Genomic DNA, 12,142 nt, shown 5'->3' on the forward strand with positions numbered 1-12,142 from the left:
TTTCACCATCCTTGACATAGTTGTACTCTCTTGGAAAAGATACTTCCCTTTCTTCACTGGTTGGATTCTCGAGGGGATCATGAGTTTCCTCATCTTTTGTTTCTTCCTTTGATGATGATTCTCCAACGTCATGTCTAACGTCATTGCTTGTACAATACCTACATCATTAACAGAAGAATCCTTCCTCGGAAGGGGATTATCATCGAAAACAACATGTATAGACTCTTCTACAACTAAAGTTCTTTTATTAAATATACGATAAGCTTTAGAATTTAAGGAATAACCCAGAAAAATTCCTTCATCACTTTTAGCATCAAATTTGCCAAGGTTTTCTTTACCGTTGTTTAAAACAAAACATTTACATCCAAAAGGATGAAAATAGCTAATGTTAGGCTTTTTATTTTTGAGAATTTCATATGGAGTTTTCTTTAAAATTGGCCTAATCATTACTCGATTTACAACATAACAAGCGGTATTTGGGGCTTCTGCCCAAAAATATTTTGGCAAATTATTTTCACAAAGCATGGTTCTAGCCATTTCTTCTAAAGTTCGATTTTTCCTCTCAACAACTCCATTTTGTTGAGGGGTTCTAGGTGCTGAAAAATTATGGCTAATACCATTAGAATTACAAACTCAATAAATCCAAGATTTTCAAATTCAGTTCCATGATCACTTCTAACACTAGTGATAGAGTAACCTTTTTCATTTTGGATTATTTTTGAAAATGTGATGAAATTTTCTAATGCTTCATCTTTAGTACTTAAGAATAGAACCCAAGTGTATCTAGAATAGTCATCTACCAAGACAAATGCATATTATTTTCCTCCCAAGCTAGTAGTTCTAGTTGGCCCAAAAAGATCTAAATGGATCAATTGTAAAACTCTACTAGTTGATACATCATTAATAGATTTAAAAGAAACTCGTTTTTGTTTTCCTTTAGCACAAGCATCACAGATTTTATCATTATCAAATTTAAGCTTAGGCAACCCTCTTACTAAGTCTCCTTGAATTAACCATTGCAAAACACTCATACTAGCATGACCTAGTCTCCTATGCCATAACCAACTATCATGCTCATCCTTAGCAACTAGGCATAAATTAGTCATATCAATAGAATCTAAATACACCATATAAATGTTTCCTATTCTATGACCAACAAGCATAATCTGATTAGATGCAATGTCAATGACTTTACAACCATTAATTTCAAATAAGACATTGAATCCTTTATCGCATAATTGACTAATACTCAATAGATTATGCTTTAATCCATTCACATATAAAACATTCTTAATTTGTATGGAAGAGGTATTACCTATTGTACCAATACCTTCAATGTGACCTTTTGAATTGTCTCCAAAAGTCACTTCTCCTCCATTTTTGGCGTTAAGCTCAATGAACCAGCTTTTGTCTCCGGTCATATGTCTTGAGCATCCACTATCAAGGTACCATGAATTTGAATTTATTTCCCGTGCCTTGTAGCAATGCTCCTTTCCCTACAAACATAGATTAATTTTTGATTTTTGGTACCCAAATTCTTTTGGGTCCATATTCATTAGTTTCCAAATCCTAGTCCCCTTAGGTATCCATTTGTGTAGGATATTTTTATCTTTAGTAGTAATGAGTTCTTTAGGAACCCACATACTTCTAATGATTTTTCCATTAGAGGTTCTTTGGGGACCTCTATGATTGTAGTTTCTAAAACTTTTTCTAACAAAGTTGGATTTTGAATTTCCACCTTTTTCAAAATGTTTTGTTCCAACTTTATCAAAAGAAGTTTTAAGATCATCAATTTTCTTTTGATGGTCATCATTGATCTTTGAAAGTAAATTTTGCAAATCTAAATTTTTCTTTTCAAACTCTTCTAGTTTGATTTGCAAATCTTTGATTTTACTTTCAAGATCGTTGTTGGTTTTGGATATGAGTTTGTTTTCATTTTTCAATTTTGAAACATCATTTTTATATTTAAAAACAATTTCTCATAATCCGAAGCCAACCCATTGTACTCCTCAAATAACTCATCATAAGATAAATCATCAAAATCGGATGAGTTAAAGGTTACCTTAGAATCTTCCCCGAATGCCATCAAGCACAAGTTTGCTACTTCTTGTTCCTCTTCATCGGAACTTTCTTCATCGCTCCATGTAGCCACATGAGCCTTGTGCTTATTCTTTGATTGACTCTTTTTCTTCAATTGTGGGCAATCATATTTGACATGCCCCGGCTTTTTGCATTCATAGCAAATGATTGGGTCCTTCTCTTTTGGTTCATTTTTTAGGCCTTCGTTTCGTTTGAATTTTCTTCCTTGGTAAGGTCTCATCATTTTTCTGAACCGTTTGGCAAACAATGCCATTTCCTCGTCATCATCATCATTATTAGAATCACTCTCATCTTTTGTGGATTTGAGAGCAACTCCAATATTTTTCTTCTTCTCCTTTTCCTTTGGTGTCTCTCAACTTTATCAAGGTCCACTCATCTTCAAGCATCATCTCATGAGTGAGGAGTGAACTGATAAGTTCTTCAAGAGTTAAGGACGATAGGTCCTTAGACTCGATGATTGCCGTCTTCTTTGATTGCCATGATTTTGGGAGGGAATAGACTAACTTCCTCACAAGCTTTTCATTTGAGATGATCTCTCCATATGATTTGAGACCATTGACAATCGTTGAAAATCTATCTGTCATAGCTTTGATGTCTTCATTTGGTTTCATCCTGAAATTTTCATAGCTATGCGTTAGAATACTAATTTTTTATTTCTTTACCTCATATGTACCTTCATATGTGACTTGAAGCTTGTCCCATATTTCTTTGGCGGTTGTACACGATGAAACTCTTCCGTATTCATCTGGTCCAAGAGCACAAAAAATAATATGGATGGCTTTGGAGTTGAGCTGGAACATTCTTGTCTCTCCTTCACTTCACAACCTTGGATGAGTGAGAGGTTTGATGTATCCTTCTTCTACAGCATTCCATGCTCCCATGTCACTTGCTTGAATGAAGTACATCATTATATTCTTCCAATAGGCATAGTTAGCTCCATTGAAGAAAGGAGGCTTGTTGACGGGCATCGAATCGAGACCGGAGTCGAAGTTTGAAGCGGAGGCCATTGATGACTTTAATAATCGATATAACTCTTCCCGAATCGACTCAAGAGGCGATTAAACCTTTAAACGAGTTAGGCTCTGATACCAATTGTTGGTTAATCGATCGACGGAATCGGCCAAGAGGGGGTGAATTGGCAATTAAAAATTTCGTGGAAGCTTTTGCAGAAAAATTGAAAGTAATTGCACAGCGATTTACAGTGGTTCGAATTTCTCAAACAAAGTCTACATCCACTACCTTAGTTATCCACACTAAGGATTTTCCAACAAATTCACTAATTTGTTCTTTCTTTTGAGGCCAAAGAGATAACCTTACAAAATCCCTCAAGAGTATACCCCAACTCTTGAGAACACTCTTTTTCCCAAAGAGAAGATTACAAATTTGCAAACTTACAAGAAAACCTCACAAGGTAAGATGTTTGCACAATTCTAGAACAAGAAAAGAACACTCAAAGATAATTACAAATGAGCACAAATGGTGTTCTTGAAAGCAAAATGAATATTGAAAGGAAAATTGGCTTGATTTGCACAAACTTGGTGTTTGATGCTTTCTCTCTTGTTTCTCTATGATTTCTTGTTGATCAAGGGCTTCAGAACTTGTTTAAATACACCTTGAATCTCTTCTGAACGTTGGGGATGATTAGTGAAGATCATATAGCCGTTTTAGTGTGAAAACAATTAATAAAAATAGTTTGGAGCATGGGGGGAATCGGTACCCCCTATGGGGAATCGATTCCCTAAGTGTAAAATTCAAATATTTCGACCGTTGAACATGGGGAATCGGTACCCCCTATGGGGGAATCGGTTCCCTCCGAGCATTCTGGAAATCTCGGAGCCAAACCATTCAGGGGGGAATCGGTACCCCCTTGGGGGGAATCAGTTCCCTCTGAGCAATCTGGAATTTTTGGCTTTGAAATGGTTCGAAATACTTTGAAAGATTATTTTGAAATTGTTTTAAGATTAAAACTTAATTTTACACTTAAGTAAGGATTAAAAATGATTTTTGAAATATTTTGAGTAATGTTTTGATATTCGAATAATTATATCGAATATACTTAGAAAATCATTTTGGAAAATCTTAAAATTCATTTAACTTAATTTGTTATATCGAAATATCAAAATGTTTTCAACACAAATTCTTGAGGTATGCTGATGATGTAAAGGGGTATCGCTTGTGGGATCCCACTGTCCGCAAAGTGATCATTAGCATGGATGTTATCTTTGTAGAAGATAAGCTACAAATAAAAGAAGAATATGGTAGCACTGAAAAGTCAGAGACTACACAGATACATGTGGAAAAAGAGTTTGGAAAAGGAGATTCTTCTGAAGCAGAACCAGCACATTATGAACAAGAACAAGGGAGTTCTGAAGCTCCAACAACTCGCCAATCAGATCATGTAAGAAGACGTCCCAATTGGCACTCAGATTATGTTATAAAAGAGGAAATATTGCATATTGCCTTTTAACAGATGACGGTGAGCCATCAACATACCAGAAGGTAATAAACAACTCAGATGCTTCACTATGGATGATGGCGATGCAAGAAGAAATTGAAGCCCTTCATAAAAATAATACATGAGACCTTGTGCCACTACCACAAGGAAGGAAGTTAATTGGTAACAAATGGGTCTTCAAAATCAAGCGAAATGGTGACTACCAAGTTGAGAGGTATCGTGCAAGACTGGTGGTCAAAGGATATGCTCAAAAAGAAGGTATTGATTTCAATGAAATATTTTCTCATGTGGTTTGACTAACAACAGTTCGAGTAGTCTTGGCAATATGTGCTACATTGAACTTACATCTAGAGCAGCTAGATGTTAAAACAACTTTTCTTCATGGAAATCTTGAAGAAGATATTTACATGCTCCAGCCTGAAGGTTTTGAAGAAAAAGAAAAGAAGAACTTGGTTTGCAGGTTGAACAAATCTCTATACGGTCTAAAAAAGGCGCCGAGGTGTTGGTATAAGAGATTTAATTCCTTCATTATGTGCCTTGGATACAACAAGCTAAATGCAGACCCTTGTGCTTATTTCAAGAGGTCTGGTGATAACGATTTTATTATATTGTTGTTGTATGTGGATGACATGTTGGTTGCATGACCCAACAAAGATCATATTGAAGAATTGAAAGCACAACTGGCTAGGGAATTTGAAATGAAGGACTTGGATCAACAAACAAGATTCTAGGGATGCAAATTCACCGAGACAGAAGTAATAGGAAGATTTGGCTTTCACAAAAGAATTACTTGAAGAAGATCTTGTCAAGATTCAACATGCAAGATTGTAAGCCAATTTCTACCCTTCTTCCTATTAACTTCAAATTATCCTCCAGTACGAGTCATAACAATGAAGAAGAGAGGATGTATATGTCTCGAGTACCGTATATATCAACAGTGTGAAGTTTAATGTTCGCTATGATATGCACAAGACCAGACATTGCACAAGCAGTGGGAGTGGTTAGTTGGTACATGGCGAATCCAAGCAAAGAGACTTGGAATACTGTAAAGAGGATCCTGAGATACTTCAAAGGGACCTCAAATAATGCATTATGTTACGGATGATCAAATTTACTTATCAATGGGTATGTCGATTCTGACTATGCAGGGGATTTGGATAAAAGCAAATCTACTACAGGATATGCGTTCAAAGTTACTGGTGGAGCTGTAAGCTGGGTTTCAAAATTGCAATCAGTTGTGGCTACATCCACAACAGAGGCAGAATATGTAGCAGCTACACAAGCCAATAAAGAAGCAATTTGGTTGAAGATGCTATTGGAGGAGCTTGGGCACAATCAAGAGTATGTCTCTCTATTTTGTGACAGTCAAAGCGCCTTGCATCGAGCAAGGAATCTAGTATTTCATTCAAGGACAAATCACATACGAGTTCAATACCATTTCATTCGTGAAAAGGTGGAAGAAGGGACGGTAGATATATAGAAGATTCATACCAAAGACAACATAACAGATTTTATGACGAAGGCTATAAATGCTGATAAATTTACCTGGTGTCGATCCTCCTGTGGCCTGTCAGAAACGTAAACAACATGAAGGTACAAAGTAGAAAGAATGATGTGAAGATATGATTGTTCCAATCAAATCTTCAAGTGGGAGATTGTTGGAAATTGGTGCACATGGCACCGAAAGCAGCAAAATGCTTTGTCAAAAAGTAGGCACCGAATATACAATGTCAAAATTAGGTGCAACAATGGTTGAAAATTAAATGGGCAAATTACAAACTTTAGTCACTAAATTTTAGGGTATTTATAAGATTAGTCCTTAAGCTTCAATTATAAATACCCTAACCCATTTAGCTTCAAAACCATCCCAAATCATTCTAGCTTTCTCCCAATACTAGAGAATTTAGAGAATTTCTTGAGAATTGTTTTCTCCTTTTTATAAAGAGAGAATTATCATTGTTTTCTCCTTGGTAGATCGAGAGAAGTTGTAATTCCTATTTTCTCATAGTGAAATTCTTCTACTATTGCCCTATATTATTTAGGAGTTTTCACGTAAATTTTGTGTCTATTTTATCTTTATTTTTATTTTCTCAAATTATCAGTTACGATTTTGCTCTATTCGATAGTCGTCTTCAGTAACACAAACCTTGTCTCTGCCCTTTACCTCGCAATCTTTACTCGCTTGTCAGGCATTCTAAAACCCTCTTTGTTACAAACAAGTTCCCTACCGATAGCAGATCCATCGCGTCTAGCCTCCACTTAGACCGAGTTCAGTATCGTGTCACCACTAATATCACCATGAACCCTAAACTCAACTGTAAGAGAAACCCTTTTTTATAATCATTGCTAGCAGATGAAGGATGAGCATGCAAAGATACAAAGTTAATCTTTGTATTTCCTATTAAGGTCCAAATGTGCTTGGCACATTGAAATTAACAGTAACTGATAAACCATATAGTTGCAATCAAACTTCATATTAAAATGCAGTAAAACATTCTAACCCTTTTTTTCCAGATTTTAACTAATCATCTAGAGCACAGATGCACTCAAAGGTGAAAATGAGGAAAATGAAACACAAATAAAATTTACTGAACAAATTACTCTCGAATTGAACAAACAATGAGTCTTACTTCCAAGAACCATCTGTTAACGAAACGACAACGTTTTAACCAAAATATGAAGCCTACTATTAGACCCGAAACGACGATGTTTTACTAGAAGGAACAAACACTAAACGACACTACACCATTGTATTCATTACTATTTGTTGCGTATGAATATTCACCGCCCATAAGAAGATTAAAGAAAGAAAATCGTAATATAAACATTGCTCCTAATATAAAGGAAATCCCCAATCTGAACATTGCTTCTAATCTTAAGAAATTTCACAACTTTCATTTACAAAAAAAAAAAATAAAAAATCAGAACTTCAAGTCATTGGTCTCAGCCTGAAAGCATATAGACGAGAGGACATTACAAGCAGGTAGGGTTGTAAAATCGGGTAATCGTTGAGGTTTCAGTCGGATCATGTCAGGTTGGTTAAAATCGGATACAAGTCAAGTCAGGTAAATTTGATGCTTCGACTCGGATCAGGTCGGGTCCAGGTCAAATCAGGTCGGATCATTTTTCAAGTTGATTTGACACCATATACAGTTCGGATTCAGGTCGGGTTACTTTCAGTTCGGATCGATGCCAGTTCAGGTCCAGAGCAGTTAAAAAGCAGGTTAATTCAAGTTTGGATGGACTTCAGGCGGATCTCGTTCAGATCGGGTCACATCATTGGCAGATAAAATTCAGGTCGGATCTCTATCAGATACGGATTGAGTTCAAATCGGGTTAATTTTTATTTTTGGATTATTTATTTTCGTCTTTCGCGAACGTTGAATTGTAATTTGTAATTGTATATGATTTAGAGTAAATTACTAAGAATATAAATAATCATGGTTCAATTTTATGAAAATACAAATTTAAGAATTAAATTGAACAAATATGGAATTACAAATAAAAATTTAAATAAATTAAACAACACACATTGATGAGGGATCAAATCGAAATAATTTTAAATTGTGAGGTTAAAATTAATACAAAAAAGTACTAAATTATACCCATTTAAAAAGTTATGGGCCAATTAAAAAATAGAAATAAGTAATAAGTATGGGTCAATTTTAGATGCAAATAAAATTTGGAGGACTAAATTGAACAAATATGAAATTACAAATAAAAATTTAAATACATTAAACAACACACATTGATGAGGGATCAAATCAAAATAATTTTATATTGTGAGGTTGAAATTAATACAAAAAAGTACTAAATTATACCCATTTAAAAAGTTATGGGCCAATTAAAAAATAGAAATAGGTAATAAGTATGTGTCAATTCATATGCAAATAAAATTTAGAGGACTAAATTGATCAAATATGAAATTACAAATAAAAATTTAATTAAATTAAAGTAATTACATTGATGAGGGATCAAATCGAAATAATTTTAAATTGTGAGATTGAAATTAATACAAAAAGTATTAAATTATACCCATTTAAAAAGTTATGAGCTAATTAAAAAATAGAAATAAGTAATAAGTATGGGCCAATTTTATATGCAAATAAAATTTAGAGGACTAAATTGAACAAATATCAAATTACAAATAAAAATTTAAATAAATTAAACAATATAAAGGGATCAAATATGAAAAATATTATAAAATGGACTAAATTGCATTCATTTCAAAAGTTGAGAAAAAAATTAAAACAGCTAATATATATATATAATATACACTATATAGTTTATATAAGTATATGTATTATATATATAAACTATATAGTTTATATATAAAGTATATGTATTATATATATAAACTATATAGTTTATATATATATATATATTATGTATAAACTATACATACCATGTATAAACTATAATACTATATAGTTTATATATGAACTATTGAACTATATAGAAACTACATAGTTTATATATAATTATATATGAATTATATATAAACTATACAATTTATATTTATATATTATGTATAATTATAAATAATATATATTGAATAAATTATATAGTTTATTAATATAAATTATATAGTTTATTAATATAAATTATGTAGTTTATATATATAAACTATATAGTTTATATATATATATAGTATATATGGTTTAAGGTTTAGGGTTTATGATTTAAGATTAATTTATTGAATTATATATAAATTATATAGTTTATAGATAGTAGTATTTAAACTATATATAAATAATATAAACTAACTTATACTATATGTAAACTATATACACTATATAGTTTACATATGAACTATATGTATAAACTATATAAACTATATATATAAACTATGTAAACTATATAGTTTACATATGACCTATATATATAGTTTATTAGTGAACTATATAAACTATTTATATAGTATATACCATATATAATATACAAATTATAGTTTATATTTATATACTACATACTATAGTTTATATTTATATACTATATATATGAATTATAGTTTACATATGAACTATATATGTACTATAGTTGATATTTATATACGAACTATAGTTTACATATAAACTATATAGTTTATATACTAACTATAGTTTACAAATAAACTATAGTTGATATTTACATATGAACTATAGTTTACATATGAACTATATATATAAACTCTATAGTTTACCTATGAACTATATATATACTATAGTTGATATTTATATATGAACTATAGTTTACATATGACCTATATATATAGTTTATTAGTGAACTATATAAACTATTTATATAATATATACTCTATATATAAACTATAGTTTATATTTATATACTACATACTATAGTTTATATTTATATACTATATATTATATATATGAACTATATATACTATATAGTATAATTTACATATGAACTATATATAAAAACCATATAAACTATACACTATAGTTGATATTTATATACTATATAATATAATTTATACTATAGTATATATAAACTATATAATATATATAAACTATATTATATAGTTCATTAGTATATAAACTATATGGTATATATAAAACTATACGTTATATAGTTTATTAGTATATATAAACTATATAATATATATAAACTATATGGTATATATAAACTATACATTATATATATTTCATAAGTATATATAAACTATATAGTATATGTAAACTACATATTATATAGTTCATTAGTATATATAACCTATATAGTATATGGCATATACAAACTATATATTATATAGTGCATTAGTATATATAACCTATATAGTATATGGTATATACAAACTATATATATAGTTCATTAATATATAAACTATATATTGAAAAGTTCATTAGATATATAACCTATATATTAATTTACTAATATAACATATATTAATTGAAAGAATTAGAAAATATATAAGGATCAAATTGAACAAATTTTAAATATGAAGCTTAAATTAATAAATCGTAATATTAAATTTGGACTAAATTGAAAAAAAGTTGAAATTTGAAGCTTAAATTAATATATTGCATCATTAAATTTGGACTAAATTGAACAAATTTAAAACTAGGAGACCATGCTACAATGCCAAACGAAGTTAAAAAATATGCGGGTCAAAACCCAAACCCGAAACCCAAACGAACCCGTATAAAAGGCATTTTTTTCATTTTCACCATTTTCCTCTCTTTTTCTCAGTTTGTTATTTTGCTCTCTCTCTCTAACTCTCCGATTCTCTCAAAATCCTCTGCATTCTCTCTAGAAATTTATCTGTGTTCTTCATTTGTTCATCCCAGTTCATCCTCAAACCATCATTTGATCTTCAAAAACACAAAAACCCAAACAATTTCGTGTTTTTTCGATCAAACACCCAAATATTCATCCATGTTCTTCATTTGTTCATCCCAGTTCTTCCCCAAAACCTTTATTTGATCTTCAAAAACACCAAAACCCAAACCATTTCGTGTTTTTTTCGATCAAACACCCACAAATTCATCCATTTTTCATATGTGTTCTTCCCCAAATCCTTACAAACACCCAAAACTTAAAACCAACTTGATTTTTTTATCAAACACCAAAACCCAAACTGTTTATCTTTTCTAACCCTTAACCCTTAACCCTAACCCTAAACCTAAACCAAACCCGATCCCAAACCTAAACCCAAATCAAACCCGAACCTGAACCCAAACTATTCGAAACCTTTATTTTTCATACGGTTTCATGGATAGTTTGTCGTACGAGTTGAATTACTCAGGTATTTCTCATTCCTTTTTTCATTTTTTTTATTTTAATATTCGAATTAATATATTTTTTATTTGTTTTGTAGGTGTAAACCCAACATATCATAATGATGATCATTCTGAAATAGGTAAACTGCCCATTCTTTTCTTTGTATATGCTTGATATATATATATATACATACTGGTTTATTGTTGTTGATGTAAATGATATACTGTCAGAAGCATAATGTAAACTAACCCTGGTTTTTTATTGCTGTTGATGTAAATGATATACTGTCAGAAGCATTTCACGTAAACTAACCCTGGTTTTTTTATTGCTGTTGATGTAAATGATATACTTTCAGAAGCATTTAATGTAAACTAACCATGGTTTTTTTGCAAGGGGATGTAAATGATATACTGTCCGAAATAATTGATTTAAATAAATCCTCTAAGAGAAAGTCCACTGGTTCATCCGATTTTGGGAGAAGAACCTCTCCTGTTTGGGACCACTACACATTCACCAAATCTGATGATGGTTTTGTTTATGCCGAGTGTAAGTATTGCAAAATGAAAAGGTATAAAGCTTATTCTTATATTGGTACATCTAACCCTAAAAGGCATACTGAGAAATGCCAAGCATATAAGGATTTTCTTGCTGATAATCCTAGTAGTGTAGCTTCTTTTGATCAAAACAAATACTGTGAATTGTTTGCTGAGGCTATTATGTGTCATGGTTATGCATATAGTATTGTTGAGCATGAAAAACTTAGGGATTTACATCATTACCTTAATTCTTCTGTTAAAGATATATCTAGGTATACTGCTACTAAGTATTGCATGTTGGAGCATGAAAGGCATAAGAAATTGCTACTTG

Source organism: Hibiscus syriacus, unplaced genomic scaffold (assembly GCF_006381635.1).
Source record: "Hibiscus syriacus cultivar Baekdansim isolate YM2019G1 unplaced genomic scaffold, ASM638163v2 tig00111059_pilon, whole genome shotgun sequence".
In the NCBI taxonomy this organism is placed as follows: domain Eukaryota; kingdom Viridiplantae; phylum Streptophyta; class Magnoliopsida; order Malvales; family Malvaceae; genus Hibiscus; species Hibiscus syriacus.